The sequence below is a fragment of the Panthera leo genome, chromosome A1 (assembly GCF_018350215.1).
Source record: "Panthera leo isolate Ple1 chromosome A1, P.leo_Ple1_pat1.1, whole genome shotgun sequence".
NCBI lineage: Eukaryota > Metazoa > Chordata > Mammalia > Carnivora > Felidae > Panthera > Panthera leo.
In genome coordinates this window covers 86,905,171-86,922,236 of record NC_056679.1, presented here as the reverse complement: position 1 = coordinate 86,922,236, position 17,066 = coordinate 86,905,171, and positions in this window count along the sequence as shown.

Here is a 17,066-nt window from a genome sequence, read left to right as displayed (position 1 = left end):
TCCCATATGCTCTCCTCCTCCCCAGTCTCTGTCCTTTCTCTACCCACAAAAGGGTTTCCCTACCTTTCAGGGCTTCTTGCTCCCCAAGTTCATCTCTTCGTGTCACGTACCTGCTGAATTCTGTGGTTCAAGTTGTGCAGATTGTTGTGATAATCTTCCAATCAATTTTCCAGGTGTGTAGGATGGTTTAATGTTGGTCTGGCTATACTTCATGGACGCAAAACACACAAAAAACTTCCATGCTGTTCCGCCATCTGAAAATATGTATATTCTTGTCTGAACGGAGAAATAGATAATAAAATAGTAGTAGATTTTAATATTACACTTTCAGTGATAGGCTACCCAGTCAGAAAATCATCAAGGAAATGTGGATTTTGAACGATACTTTAGACCAAATGGACCAGAGAGACATATGTAGAATATTTCATTCAACAACACAATCATCTCAAGTGAACATGGAACATTCCCTAGGCTAGATCTTAAGATGTGCATCAAAATGGATATTGGCAAATTTAAGGAGATTGATATACCAAGTGTCTCCAACCATAATGATATAAAACTAGAAATCAACAAAGGAGAAACCTGGAAAACCACAAATATGTAAACTATAAACAAGATGCCTGAACAAAAAAATAGGTGAAAGAATAAATCAAAAAGGAAATAAAAAATATCTTGCAACAAATTAAAATGGAAACTCTACATATCAAAGCCTATTGGGTGCTATCAAAGCAGTTGTAAGGGGAAAGTTTAGAGTGATAAATGCATATATTAAGAAATAAAAAAAATATCCCAGGGGCTTCAGGGTGACTCAGTCAGTTAAGCATCTGACTCTTGGCTTTGGCCCAGGTCATGATCTCATGGTTTGGGAGATAGAGCCCTGTGTTGGACTCTGTGCTGACATCACAGAGCCTGCTTGGGATTCTCTCTTTCCCTTTGTCTCTACCCCTCCCATTCTCTCTCTCTCTCTCTCTCTCATTCAAAATAAATAAACATTACAAAAGGAAGAAATAATAAATATACCAAATAGTCTAAGTTTAAACTTGAAGCAACTAGACAAAGAACAAAGTTCAAATTTAGCAGTTAGAAGAAAATAACAAAGATTAAAGCTTAAATAAATGCAATAGAGACAAAGAAAAGAATGAAAAAGCTAACAATAATAGGAGCTTTTCTTTTAAAAGATAAACACAATTGAAAACGTTTAGCTACACTAAGTAATAAAAATGAGAAAAGACATGAAGAAAATCAGAAAAGAAATAAGAGACATTACAACTGATACCAAAGAAATACATAAGATCATAAGATACTACTATAAACTAATGTATGTCAACAAATGGCATAGCCTAGAAGAATGGATAAATTTTTAGAAATATACAATTGAACAATAATGAATCATGAAGAAATAGGAAATATGAAAGAACTAATAATGAGTAAGGTGACTGAATCAGTAATCAAAAACCTCCAGACAAAAGAATCCCATAATCAGTTGTTTTATCTGGTTTAGTCTACCAAACATTTAAAGAGTTAATACCAAACCTTCTCAAACAATTTCCAAAAAAATTAAGAAGAGGGTGCACTCTCAAACTAATTATAAAAGGTCTCAAACTAATGGCAAAGCCAGATAAGGATACTAAACAAACAACAATTATGGATCAATATGATTGATGAAAAAAAATGCAAAAATTTTCAACAAAATACCAGCAAACAGAATTCAACAGCACATTAAAAGAATCAATAGCATGATCAAATAGTATTATCACTGTGATGCAAGGATGGCTTGCATTTGATACACAAATCAAAATATTTGATCTGCCACATTAATCTTACAAAATATAAGAATGATATCATCATCTCAATAGAACAGAAAAAAAAATTGACAAAATACATTTTCTTTTCATTATAAGAATTCTAAACAAATTGGATATATAAGGGAAACACTTCAACATAATAAAGGACTTACATGACAAACCTAGCTAAAATCATACTTAATGAAGAAATATTGAATGCTTTTCCTCTAAAATCAGAAATAAGACAATTGTGCCCACTCTTAACACTCTAATTTGATATAGTACTGGAAGTCCTACCTAGAGCAATTTAAGGCATCCCAATTGGGAAGGAAAATTAAAATTGTTACTTTCAGGTGATATAATTTTATATACAGAACATCCTAAATTCTCACCAAAAACATTGGAGTTAATGGATAAATTCAGTAATGTATTATTTAAATTTATGTATTATTTAATTTATTAATGGATTAATAAATTTCAGGATGTAACTGACATATAGGAATTGCGTACATTTCTATATATTAAGAATTAAATATGTCAAAAAGGAATAAAGAAAACAACACTATTAATAATAATAACAAAAACAATAAAATACTTGGAAATACATATAACCAAGGTAGTTAAAGGTAAATACACTGAAAACTACATGACTTTGATAAATAAATTTAATAAGGCACACACAAATGAAAAAAAACATGTAATCCAATTAAAAATGGGCATTGGGGCACCTGGGTGGCTGAGTCAGTTAAGAGTACAACTTCAGCTCAGGTCACCATCTCACAGTTTGTGAGTTCGAGCCCTGCATTGGGCTCTATGCTGACAGTTCAGAGCCTGGAGCCTGCTTTGGATTCTGTGTCTACCCCTCTCTCTGCTCCTTCCCTGCTCATTCTCTGTGTCTCTCTGTCTCTCAATAATAAATAAATATTAAAAAAAAATTAAAAAATAAATAAAAATGGGCAGAGGACCTGGGTTGAGTGGTTCAGTCAGTTAGGCATCCAAGACCTGATTTTGGCTCAGGTCATGATCTCACAGTTTTGTGTGTTTGGGTCCCCCATCGGGCTCTGCACTGACCCTGTGGAGCCTGCTTGGAATTCTCTTTCTCCCTCTCTTTCTGCCCCTGCCTCACTTATGCTTTCTCTCACTGTCAATATAAACGAGTAAACTTAAAAAAAACATGGACAGAGGACCTTAATGGATGTTAAATCTTATCACCAAAAATAAGTGGTAATTATGTGATGTGATGGAAATGTCAACTAACTCTACAGTGGTAATCATATAGTAATATATAATTTAATTATTAAGTTTTTTAGTAATATATAATATTATAATTCACTGAATCAACACATTGAATACCTCAAACTTATACAATGATACATGTAAATTATATCTAAATGGACTTGGGAAAACAAGCAAAACACAAAAAATAATTTATATTGAATTACTCTGATAGAAATATAAGCACCAAACTTTAATAGAAAACACTTAACTTATAGTAATGTATTGGATTATTGGATTAACTTATAGTAATGTATTGGACTAAATATAAATCTATATTTATACAAAATTTCTAATAAAGTTTATTTATATGATCAACACCTGCTGTAGTCAAGAACTATGACAACCATTAAATTTAAACTGGTGAATCTTGGGGCACCTGGGTGGCTCAGTTGGTTGAGCGTCCGACTTCAGCTCAGGTCACGATCTCGTGGTCCGTGAGTTCGAGCCCCGCATCGGGCTCTGGGCTGATGGCTCAGAGCCTGGAAACTGCTTCCCATTCTGTGTCTCCCTCTCTCTCTGCCCCTCCCCCGTTCATGCTCTGTCTCTCTCTGTCTCAAAAATAAATAAATGTTAAAAAAAATTAAAAAAATTATAAAAAAAATAAACTGGTGAATCTTACAGAACTTTATTTTCAATGAACTAAATGGAGTTTAGAGATCTTGACAAGTTGATACACATGAAATACTCAGAATTGTGCCTAGCATATTGGAAATGCTATATGAGACTTTGATATTAGTATTGATTTTTCTTATAATGGATATTAAGTTCCACAACTTTGTTAATATTTGATTGGCACATGTTAATACCCAAATATCCACAGGTGTTTTAGTGGAGTCATGGTTGTTATCTACACCAGGAGGTTTTCTTATATGAATAAATATATTTGTTAGTGAAAAAAAAGAGAGTTTGCCTTTTACCATATCCTCACACTTTTATAACATAATTATAGAGTGAAATATTTTATTCTTGAAACAATTGTATTCAATACCCCATGATATTTCCTTTCAGTAATATAAATGTATAAATTAATTTTTATAATTTCCTATAATAATTGGTGACTTGTATATTGCGTGATCATTGTGATTATTAGTAAGATATTAATCACTAAAATACAGTTATCAAATACACATAAAACTTACTATTAGTGACATTGGAGGCATTCACAATGTTGTATAAATATCACCACTATGTAGTTCAGAACGTTTTGATTAAGAAATCAATCCTGTATATCCCCTCAATCCATTCCCTAGCAAGCATTAATCTGCTTTCTGATTCTATGACTTTTCCTATTCTGTATAGTCATATAAATGGAATAGAGTGGTCTTTTATTTTTCACTAAGTGTAATTTTTTTAAGGTTTGCCTATGTTGTAACATGTAAAATTACTGTACTTAGCTTCAAGACTGAATAATATTCCATTGTATTATACCACCTTTTTTTTTAGCCATTTACCAATTGGTAGGTAATATGAGTGTTTCAACCTTCTGACAAAAGTGAATAGTGGTATTAGGAATGTTAATGTAGAAATTTGGTTTGAGACATGTTCTCCTTTTTTAAGGTTCATTTGCAGAAATTAAATGGCTGGATAATATTGTAATTTTATGTTTCTTTTATTGAGAAACTGCCAAACTGTTTTCCGACAGCTGCACTATTTTACATTTCTGCCAATATAATGTATAAGAATACAATGTATAAGGATATCAATTTCTTTACATCTTTGCTAGAACTTAATTTTCATATTTTGACTATAGTTTCTAGTTGATGTGAAGATTTATGATTAATTTTCATAATAACTTACTGTATTCAACATGTTTTCTTGTGTTATCTGGATATTTGTGAATCTTTGGAGAAATGTGTATTCCAGTAATGTATCTATATTTAATCAGGTTGTTTCCCTTTTTGTTATATTGTTTTTTTTAACCTATATTCTGGATCTTAAATCTTTATCAGTTACGATTATTTAAATATTTCTCCCATTGCATAAGTGATCTATTCTCTTTATTGACAGTGTCCTATTCTTTTAAAGTTTATTTTGAGGGGCATTTAGGTGGCTCAGTCAGTGAAATATCTGACTTTTGATTTTGGCTCAGGTCATGATCTCGTGGTTCATGAGCTTGAACGTCATATTGGGCTCTGTGCTGATAGCATGGAGCCTGCTTGGGATTCTCTTTCTCCCTCTGTATCTCTTTCTCCCTCTGTTTCTCTCTCTCTTTAAATAAATAAATAAACTTTAAAGAAAAATAATTTTTTTGTATTTGTTTATTTGTTTGTTTATATCCAAGTATAATTAACATGCAGTCTTATATTAATACGGAGGGCACTTATGATGAACACTGGGTGTTGTATGTAAGTGATGAATCACTAAATTCTACACCTGAAACTAAAATTACACTGTATGTTAACTAACTGGACTTTAAATAAAAACTTGAAAAAAGAAAAGATTCTAATGTACAATTTAATAGATTTACATAGATTCAACAATTCTGTGTATTTCTCAATGTTCATCAAGATAAGTGTTCTCTTAATTCCCTTTTTCTGTTTCATCCATTTCCTCCCATATACTCTCCAGAAAACACTAGTTTGTTCTCTGTATTTAATAGTATGTTTCCTTGTTTGTCTCCTTTTTGCTTTGTTAATTTGTTTTCTTAAATTTCACCTAGGAATGAAATCATATGGTTATTTGTCTTTCTCCTACTGACTTATTTCATTTAGCATTATATACTTCTAGGATCATCTATGTCATATCAAATAGCAATATTTCTTTCTTATTTATGGCTGAATAATATTCTAGTGTGTGTGTGTGTGTGTGTGTGTGTGTGTGTGTACCACTTCTTTATCTATTCATTTCTCAGTCTGGTGGCTTCCACATCTTGGTTATTGTAAATAATACTTCAATAAACCTAAGAGTGCATATACCTTTTCAAATTAGTCTTTTTCTGTTTTATTGTTTTACTGTTTTCATTTTGTTTGGGTAATTATCCAGTGGTGGAATTACAAAATCATATAGCACTCCCATTTTTAATTTATTATGAACCATACATTTTGTTTTCCATGGTGCCTGAACCAATTTACATTCACACTAAAGATGCATAAGGGTTTCTTTTTTTCTACATTTTAACAATATACTTGCTAATTCTCCCCCCCCCAACACACACACACTTGTCATTTCTTGTCTGTTTGTTTGTTAGTTTTTTGGTTTTTTTTTTTTAGCAATTTTATGACAGGTGTAAATTGTAATCTCATTGTGGTTTTAACTTGCATTTTACTTCTAATTTGTGATGTTAAGCATCTTTTCATGTGTCTGTTTGCCATCTGTATGTTTTATTTAAAAAATTGTCTATTCAGGTCCTCTGTTTATTTTTAATTGGGTTATTATTAAAATTACTGTAATTATTATTTTGTGTGTGTCAAGTTGAGTTGTTTATGTTCTTCATGTATCTTGGATGTTAATCCCTATGGATATATCATGTGTAAATATCTTCTTCTATTAAGTAGGTTGCCTGTGTTTGTTGATGGTTTCCTTCACTGTGCAAAAACTTTTATTTTGATGTAGTCTCAATAGTTTAATTTTGCTTTTGTTTCTCTTTTGCTTGATGAGGATACATATCCAGAAAAAATGTTTTTCAGTCTGATATCAATGAAATTACTGACTCTGTTCTCTTAGGATTTTTATGGTTTCACATTTTGGTCTAACAATTAGATCTTTAACCCATTTTGAATTTATTTTTTAATAAACTATAAGGAAGTGGTCCAGCTTCATTCCTTTGCATGTAGCTGTCCAGTTTTCCCAGCACCACTTATTAATGAGACTGTCTTCTCTCCACTGTATATTCTTGTCATAAATTAATACCAGGGATTTATTTCTGGGATCCCTATTCTGTTCATTTATCAATATGTCTATTTTTCTTCCAGTACCATACTGTTTTGATTACTACACTTCTGTAGTATGTCTTGAAATCTGATATTATGAAGCATCCAGTTTTGTTCTTTTTCAAGATTTCTTTGACTATTAATGATTTTTCTGTGTCTCCATACAAACTTTAGGATTATTTCTTCTAGTTTTGTAAAAAAAAATACTGTTGGTATTTGGATAGAGATTGCTTTAAATCAGAATATTTCTTCTATATATTTAATGTAATCCATATCAAAATACCAACAAGCACATTTCACAGAACTAGAATAAACAATCCTAAAATATGTATGGAGCCACCAAAGACCCCAACTAGCAAGTGCAACCTTGAAAAGAAAAGCTGGAGTGATTACAATTCCAGACATCAATTTATATTATAAGGCTCTAGTGATCAAGATGGGATAGTACTAGCAGAAAAATAGATACATAGATCAATGGAACATAAGATAAAACCCAGAAATTAACCCATCACTATATGGTCAATTAATATTTGACAAAAAAGAAAAGAATACCCAATGGGAAAAAGGCAGTTTCTTTAACAAATGGTGCAGGAAAACTGGACAACAATATGCAAAAGAAAGAAACTGGAGATCAGGCAAGATGTGGCATAGGAGGATGCTGAGCTCACCTTGTCCTGCTGATCGCTAAGATTCCACCCACGTCTGCCTAGATAACCCAGAACGGTGGGAAGACTAGCAGACCAGAATCTCCAGAGCCAATCTTAGACAAGAGGCCCATGGAAGAGGGTAGGAAGGGTGGAGAACACTGAAAGAACTGCCTGACATAGGACTAGCTAACTATTCTACCTATAATCTTATTTGTTCTTGAAAGAAATAATCGAGCCCCAGGAGTACTCATGAAAGAACATGGCAATAAATATATGTCTTTTGCTTATTATAGCACACAATTTGATTTGCTTGCTTGTACCTATCGCAACTGCTTCAAGGCTATAGCTTCAGCTGCAAAGTTCATAGAAGCTTTGGTAGATTCACCCCTAGGAAAAAAACCACATTTATTTACAAATTCCACACGCTGTCCAAAGTCTTCTTAAATCTGAAGTGACTCATCATTTCTCTAAAAGCAGACTAACCTCCTATGAGATCCTTAGCTTTTGTAATCTAACCTACAGCTTAAACATTTCAATATTCTTAATCCTGATATTTTATTACCTCTACCTATGAGGATGAGTCCCATGTCTGTGTGGCAGCAACATTTCATTTCATGATGTCATGTCTTGATTTATGAGATAGCCGTTTGACTAATCCTGACTTAATTTTGTTTGTTGAAGTGTCATACTATAAACATGAAAAAGAAAATTACAAGCTGTCTATGCTGTTACTACCCAATATTAACTACTTGAGAGGGTAAATATCCTACAATAATGTGCTAAGTCATCCCCAACAAGCAGAACTCCATCCCCTTACTGGAGTATGCCAGTTTTGAGAGGAAAATTGTTAACATTTATACTGACAGCTGGTATGCATTTAAGGTTGTCCATGATATGGGGGTGTTGTAGAAACAAAGGACTTTCTTACATCTACAGGGACCCAAATAAAAAAGGAATAATGAGTAAGTAACCTTCTTACTGCTATTCTCTTACTTTTTGAAATTGCAATTATCAAAACTGAGGCTCACGCTAAAAACTGAACCCAAGCTGACTTTCATGCAAGGGGTTTATTCAGAATCTGTAAATACTATAACTCATGTAGATAAAATCCATTTTTCTTCTACTAAAAATGATCCCCTTGGTGCCAGACATTTACCATCCAGATGTACTTGTAAAATGACCATAGGATCATCCTGGAATAGAGAAATCATGAGGGGTATTAAATCTAACAAATAATGCAATATGGCCAGTTGGTTCTTTCCAGCTTTCTGAGAAACCTCATGTTTTAGGTTTTTTTTTTTTTTTTTTTCATTCCTTCACTCAACATGGTGCATATAAATTGATTAAAATTTTAAATAAACGTTGGTGGGGAGACTTCTATACGATTGTGAAAGCACTTTATAACTTGTGTCTATTTTATCAGGTCCATCTTATTGGAAAAAATACTTTTATTCCCAGAGGACTCAAACCTCCTCCCTCTGAAAACTTTGAGCACCTGTACTTAGGTTTCATTAAACTTCCACTTACTATATGTTATCCATATGTTCTTATTATCATATTTATGTTTTTCGTGTGTGTTGAAGATATCTTTTATGGCAAGCTGATGTCCTCACAGGGCCAAAAAAAGTTTCAGAAAACATGTATTGGGGTATATTCTCCAAGATCTCCATTGATCAGGGCACCTACTACCCTGAACAAATATACAAGCCCTAATGAAAGTTTTGCAAACATCTTGGAATTTGTATCACCCTCAATCATCAGGCAAGTTCATGAGAACAAATGGCATCCACAAACTTAAGATACCTAAATTTGCTGAAATTACTGGATTCTCTTGGCCTAAGACATTGTCGTTGGTCTTGCTGACTCTACACAGTACCCCTTTTGGAATACATAAACTTGGTCCACATGTGATAGTCATCAAGAGACCAATGTCTATTTGTATAAAAGTTTCTGCTCTTTCCTTGTTAACTCTATTAAAATCAGTTACTACATCCCTTAATGTCTTATGCTAAAATGTATTATCAATAGGTTAAAAAAGCTTTCTCATATCCCAATTCAAAAGATCCTGTTAGTCACAGCCTAGACTAGTGACTGGGTGTTCTGCAAGTGTCATCAGTGGAAGACAGCCCTTGAAATCCTGTTACAAGCAGTTTTATTAAAGAATCCTGACTACTGACACTGCTGCTAAACTAGAAGGCACTCAGCCTTGTGAACACATTTCTCAGCTATAAAAGGCTGCACCTGACATATGGTCCTATCCAAATAATAGAGAGTTTTGATCAAATTAATGAAGAAGAAAAGCAACTGACTTCCCTGTAAGTTGTTTCCAACCAAGGTACAAAATCAAAACTTCATAAAAAGTAAACATGGAGACATTTTTTCTTCTCTTTCTTTCTTGTAATCTGACACTTACCTAGAAAGATCATGCCATCATCTATATCTCCCAGGCCATTTTCAAAAGGAGTAACCTTTCAGACTGATGGATTTTTCATCAATAATTCTGAATGATCCAGTATGCTAAAGATCCCCTGGTCCTCCCTGGGATTAGTTTTTCTTATATTCCCAATGTCACCATAAACTACATCAACTCCCTTTAGAAGTCATTGACAAAGTCCAACTTATAGGGTCAGAATATCAAGTGCCTTGTTTTAATCTTTTCCATTTATAACTCTACATGCTAATTAGACACAAATACCTAGATAAATCATAGTGTATTTGTATTCTTGACTTCTTATAATTATCTAAATTGGATATGCCCACAATCATGTAAAACATCCCACTAGCAGTACCCATTTTGGGGAAGAATTTAGAACATTTTTTTAAAATTTCAGTATAAGGTATTTACTTTTCAAGTACACTGAAAACATAACTTACACCTTTGTTGAACAAGAAAATGCAACAATTCTTGCAAATGAACCCATTAAAAATGTCACCTTAGCAGAAGAGGTTTGTGTCCCATGAGTATTTATCTTTGCCTGTGGTACCTGTCATTCTATTTGGTCTTATAAATGCCTAGATGTTTTGCATATAATCCAGCAATACCTCTTACATTATCTAACTGTACCTCTAACTTGTCACAAACAAACTAAGACACCTTACTAGTCATCTCCCCTGAATTACATTGTCAATTGAGGACAAATGAATGCAGGGAAAGCTATTTATTTAATCTTAATTGCCTACAATGAGTATAAATTTCTCCTTTTGTAAAGGAGAAAAATTTCCATTAATAAAGTCGTCTATCACCAGGAATAGAGCTACTCCCAAAGACTTTTTTTTTTTTACCAGAGATACTTATCTGTATAATGAGGCAACCTGTATTTACTATGCATTCTTCCCCTCATCTTTCAATATCTTAATGATCAGTCATGTGATCAAGGTCAATATCAACCATGATAATTCGTACTGCTAATATATATCTTTCATATAATATAATTAAAAAGAGGATTCTACCTTTGTGGTTTTCCTGCTGAAAATACATAACCTTAGTCTAATCTTTAGTAACACTTCAGGAAAATCTTAATAGTGGAACTTCTTACAATATGCTTGATCTAAAAATTTAATTGTCATTAAAAACAGGGAAAATTTAATAAGTGGTTTACAATGAGGAGGAGCTCAAGGTGACACAATAAATAAATGTACTGTGGTATTTTGGAAAAGACAAAGGAAATTAGGTTAAAACTAAGGAAAGCTGACTAAAGACATCAATTACTAATAATATATACCAATGTTGCTTCATCAATTTCAACAGATGTACCACATTAATATTAAATAGTACTACTAGGGGAAACTGAAAATAAAATGCATGCCTTTACACTCTTTCTTTAAATAGATAATTTTTCTATACAATAATTTTTAAGTGAAAAATGTAAATATCCCAATGTTGCAATGATTTTATAGCTCATTGGATTCATTGTTCCAAAAATTAACTTGACATGTCATAATATATTTGAAACCTGCCAATATTTATGTTACTGTGTACCCTGGCATTTTCACTACTAATATATTTACTAATCTGTTTTGATGTATTTCAAATCCATTCAGCTTTATATTTTGTTTGTTTTAATATTTGTTTTAAATGTTTAATGTTTATTTTTTTAAGAGAGAGAGAGAGACAGAGTGCGAGCAGGGGAGGGGCAGAGAGAGAGGGAGACACAGACTCTGAAACAGGCTCCAGGCTCTGAGCTGTCAGCACAGAGCCTGACGTGGGACTTGAACTCTGGAATGGCATGGTCATGACCTGAGTGGAAGTCAGATGCTTAACCCACTGAGCCACCCAGGTGCCCCTCCATTCATCTTTATGTTTTAGAAATGAACATAAATAACTCAATTATTAGGTCTCTCAAGACTTGTATTCTTATAAGGGTGCCTGGGTGGCTCAGTCAGCAAGAGTCCGACTTTGACTCAGGCCATGATCTCACGGTTTGTGAGTACAAGCGCAGTGTCAGTCTCTGTGCTGACAGGTTGGAGCCTGGAGCCTGCCTCAGATTCTGTGTCTCCCTCTCTCTCTTCTCCTCCCCTGCTCACATTCTGTCTCTCTCAAAAATAAGCCTTAAAAAAATTAAAAAAAAAAGGCTTGTATTCTTATGAGGACTTCCCTGCATTTTTTACATTTGAGTAATTGGGTAATTTATTAATAAAATTAATGCAATATGTTTTGGCTATTTAGTCATTAAAATAAGCTACTATAAAACCTGTACATTAGATAATTATGCTTTTCCAAGAATCAAAATGCCATTAAAAATTACTTTCTTTTGTGAGAATGGGTGAGATTGGGGTCCAAATACAAGCACTTGAAAAAAAAGAGGGGTGTCTGGGTGGCTCAGTAGGTTAAGTGTCCAATTCTTGGTTTGGGGTCAGGTCATGAGCTCATGGTTTTGTGAGTTTGAGTCTCACATTGGGCTCTGTGCTGGCAGCATGGAGGCTGCTTGGGATTCTCTCTCTCTCCCTCTCTCTGTGCCTCTGCCCCACTCACGTTGTCTCTATCTCAAAATAAATAAGTAAACTTAAAAAATAGAGGAAAATATATCCAGAAGTTTGTACAAATGATTTCCCTTTCCTTGGGAAATCTGTAAGAACAGTCATGAAACTACTGTTTGCATAAGAATATTATAATGATAAATACATTTTCTCAACTTTATTGAGGTATGGTTGACAAAGGTTGTATGTATTTAGGGTATACTATATATTTTGATATATGTATGCACTGTAATCTGTTGACTACAATCAAGCTAAATAGCATATTCATCATCTCATGTAGCTAACTTTGTGTATTGTGTATATGTGGTGAGGACAACTGATATCTACTCTTTTACCAAATACTAAGTATATGACAGAGTATCATTTAAGTATATTCACCATGCTCTGTATTAGATTTTCAGTATATTATAACTGAAAGTTTGTACCTCTTTTCACCAACAACCACTCTCTGGTAACCATTGTTATATGGTGTTACTATGAGTTCAACTGTTTATAGTTTTTGTTTTGTTTCGTTTTGTTTTTATTCCACATATAAATAAGAATATGCAATATTTGCCTTTATGTGCCTGACTTATTTCACTCAGAATAATGCTCTGTAGATCTATTCATGTTGTCACAAATGTCAGTTTCCTTCTTTAAAAAAAAAAAAAAAAACTTCCATTCCATTAATTTAAATATTATTCCATTATTTAAATACAACACGTTTTCTTTATCCATTCATTCATGGACACTTAGGTTGTTTCTATATCTTGGCTAATGTGAATAATGCTTCAAAGAATCAGGACACATATCTCATCAACATATCAATTTTATTTTATTTGGATATCCATCCAAAAGTGGGATTGCTACATGATAGGGCAGATCTATCTTCATTATTTTGAGGAAACTTTGTAGTGTTCTCCATAATAGTTGTACCAATTTACACTCCCACCAACAATGTACAAGGGTTCCTTATTTTGTCACACTCTCCATAAAACTTGTAACTTTTTCATAATAGCCTTCCTACCAAATGTGAAGAGATATCTGCTTGAAGTTTGGGTTACCATTTTCTTGGTGATTAGTTATGTTGATCACCTTTCATATACCTGTTGGCCATAAGTGTCTTCTTTGGGAAAATGTCTATTCAAGTCTTTTGCCCATATTTTAATTGTGTTATTATTTATTGTTAGTTTTTGCTACTAACTTGTACAAGATTCATTTATATTTTAGATATTAACTCCTTATGATAAAAATGGTTTGCAAATATTTCTCCCATTTTATAGGTTCTTTTTCATTTGTTGATTATTTCCTTTGCTGTTCAGAAACTTCACTTGGATATAGCTCTACTCAGTTGTTTTTTGCTTTTATTGTCTGTATTGTGTGTATCAAATCTACAAAATCATAAGTGATAACAATATGGAGGAGTTTACCTCAGTGGTTTTTTTTTTTTTCTTTCTAGGAGTTTTACAGTTTCGACATTTAATTCTTTAATGTATTTTAGGTGATTATAAGTTACAGAGAAGGAAGGAGGCAAACGGTAAGAGACTCTTAAAAACTGAGAATAAACTGAGGGCTGTTGAGTGTAGGAGGGAGGGGAAAGTGGGTGATGGGTATTGAGGAGGGCACCTGTTAGAATGAGGACTGGGTGTTGTATGGAAACCAATTTGACAATTAATTTCATATTAATTAAAATAATAAAAAAATAAGAAAATAAATAGAATCACAGAGGTGAAAATAAAATAAAAAGATAAGGTCACTGAAAAAAAAGAGACTACACCACGTTCTCACACCATACACAAAAATAAATTCAAAATAATTTACATGCCTAGATATGAGTTATGAAGCCATAAAAATCCTAGAGAACACAGAGAGTAACCTAGTTGACATGGGCTGTAGCAAATTTTTTCTAGATATGTCTCCTGAGGCAAGGGAAACCAAAACAAAAATAAACTATTGGGATTACATCAAAATAAAAAGCTTCAGCAAAACAAAGGAAAGAATCAACACAACTAAAAGGCAACTTACAGATTCAGAGAGTAAAATTGTAAATGACATATCTGATAAAGGATCACTATCCAAAATATATAAAGAACAAATAAAACTCAGCACTGCAAAAACCAATAATCCAGTTAAAAACGGACATATGAGATGAATAGTCATTATTAAAAAAAAAAAAAGACCTATAGAAGACCAACAGACACATGAAAAGATGCTCAGTACTGATCATCAAGGAAATACAAATTACACTTTTTTTTCCTCCCCCTCCCCCATGGTCTTCTGTTAAGTTTCTCAGGATCCACATAAGAGTGAAAACATATGGTATCTGTCTTTCTCTGTATGGCTTATTTCACTTAGCATCACACTCTCCAGTTCCATCCACATTGCTACATATGGCCATATTTCATTCTTTCTCATTTCCAAGTAGTATTCCACTGTACATACAAACCACAACTTCTTTATCCATTCATCAGTTGACGGATGTTTAGGTTCTTTCCATAATTTGGCTATTGTTGAAAGTGCTACTATAAACATTGGGGTACAAGTGCCCCTATGCATTAGCACTCCTCTACCCCTTGGGTAAATTCCTAGCAGTGCTATTGCTGGGTCATAGGGTAGATCTATTTTTAATTTTTTGAGGAACCTACACACTGTTTTCCAGAGTGGCTGCACCAGTTTGCATTCCCACCAACAGTGCAAGAGAGTTCCCATTTCTCCACATCCTCTTCAGCATCTATAGTCTCCTGATTGTTCATTTTAGCCACTTTGACTGGTGTGAGGTGGTATCTTAGTGTGGTTTTGATTGGTATTTCCCTGATGAGGACTGACGTTGAGCATCTTTTCATGTGCCTGTAGGCCATCTGGATGTCTTCTGTAGAGAAGTGTCTATTCATGTCTTCTGCCCATTTCTTCACTGGATTATTTGTTTATCAGGTGTGGAGTTGGTGAGCTCTTCATAGATTTTGGATACCAGCTCTTTGTCCAATATGTCATTTGCAAATATCTTTTCCCATTCCGTTGGTTGCCTTTTATTTATTTATTTGTGAGAGAGAGAGGAAAAACAATGAGTTGGGGAGGAGTGGAGAGAAGGAGAGAAATAATTCCAAGCAGGCTTTGCACTGTCAGAACAGAGCTCATTTTGGGGCTCTATCCCATGAACTGTGAGATCATGACCTGAACCAAAATCAAGAGTCAGATGCTCAACCTATTGTGCCATTCAGACACCCCTTGTTTTAGATTTATAAGGTCTGCTTATGTTTATCTTCCTAAGGAAGGTATTCAGTGACTTCAGTTTAAGCACATAAAGTAGGGAAGCCAATAGAGAAAAATTAGGAAATAGTCATAATAGTCCATACTCTGCAATAGCAAGCTAGGCCTAAGAATCCACAAAACAGTCATTTAGTTAAGGGCCTAGCAAATTCCTGGATTCCTTTAATTATTCTTGAGATAGCTGGATTCCTTCAGGGCTTAGATTATAACCTAGTTAATAACAGTATGTAGACATAATTGTAATTGTTCCTTAGAGATTTTCTGTCTTTTTTCACCTAACAAATGAAATAAATGAATGAAATATTAATGTATGTCTATTTAGCAACTGAATGCATATTGTAAAAGGGTTGATTTTCCAGGGTTAAATCTTGGTGCAATACTTGCCAGAAATAAAAAGGCCTGAGTGAAACCTTGAAGCATGACTGTCCAGATATATTGTTGATTGTCTCAAGTAAATACAAGTGGATAATGGAGCTTGGGATCTACAGCAATGATTTTAAGAAAGCTGAACATAGGTCTACAACAATGATCTTTTCTGTGTTGGGTGGAACTTGTTACAAGGGTGTTTGGATTTGGAACAACTGAGAAAGGGGAATAATTCTCTTGTTACTAGTTGTTAAGTCTGAAAAAAATTACCATTCCTACCCATTAGGTTTAACAACCAGTGAAATTAGTGTGTTACGAGAGTTGGTATAGGGAATGATTAGCCCCCAGACAATTAGGTCTTCTAGCATTTGGCGTAAAGCCTTGTGTGGCTTCAGGCTTTAATGGATATGAAGGCAATTGAGGAAGAAATTTAGTTGTGTCTCTTTGGATTTGAATAGGCTGTGCATTTTTTTTAATTCTCTTAATGCCAGTATTAGAAGTAGCCCATAGAGTTTTGGTTGCCTTAGTTAAATTAGGGAGCTCTATTGGAATCATTCTTCTTTTATGTCAAGAATAGATCATAAGGAATATAATAGATCAAGTTTATGTTCTATGGGAAGTTTCAAGGTGAGGTATCTAATGGGGTCAAAATATATTAGCACTTTAAATGTAGAGATTTCTACCTAATTAATGGATTGACTGAACTTGTGTTACACGGCAAAAGGAATGTTATTTTCTGTGAAATGTCCCAGAGTTCTTTATACTGGTTGATGTAGAAACTCTCTCTGAATTGTTATATGTTCTTTTCTGAAAATTTCTTTACTCCAGGGGATTTTTTGTCCTAAATTTTTTAAATTATAGTTTAAATTAGAGAGAATAGCTTTGGTATCTACCGGATT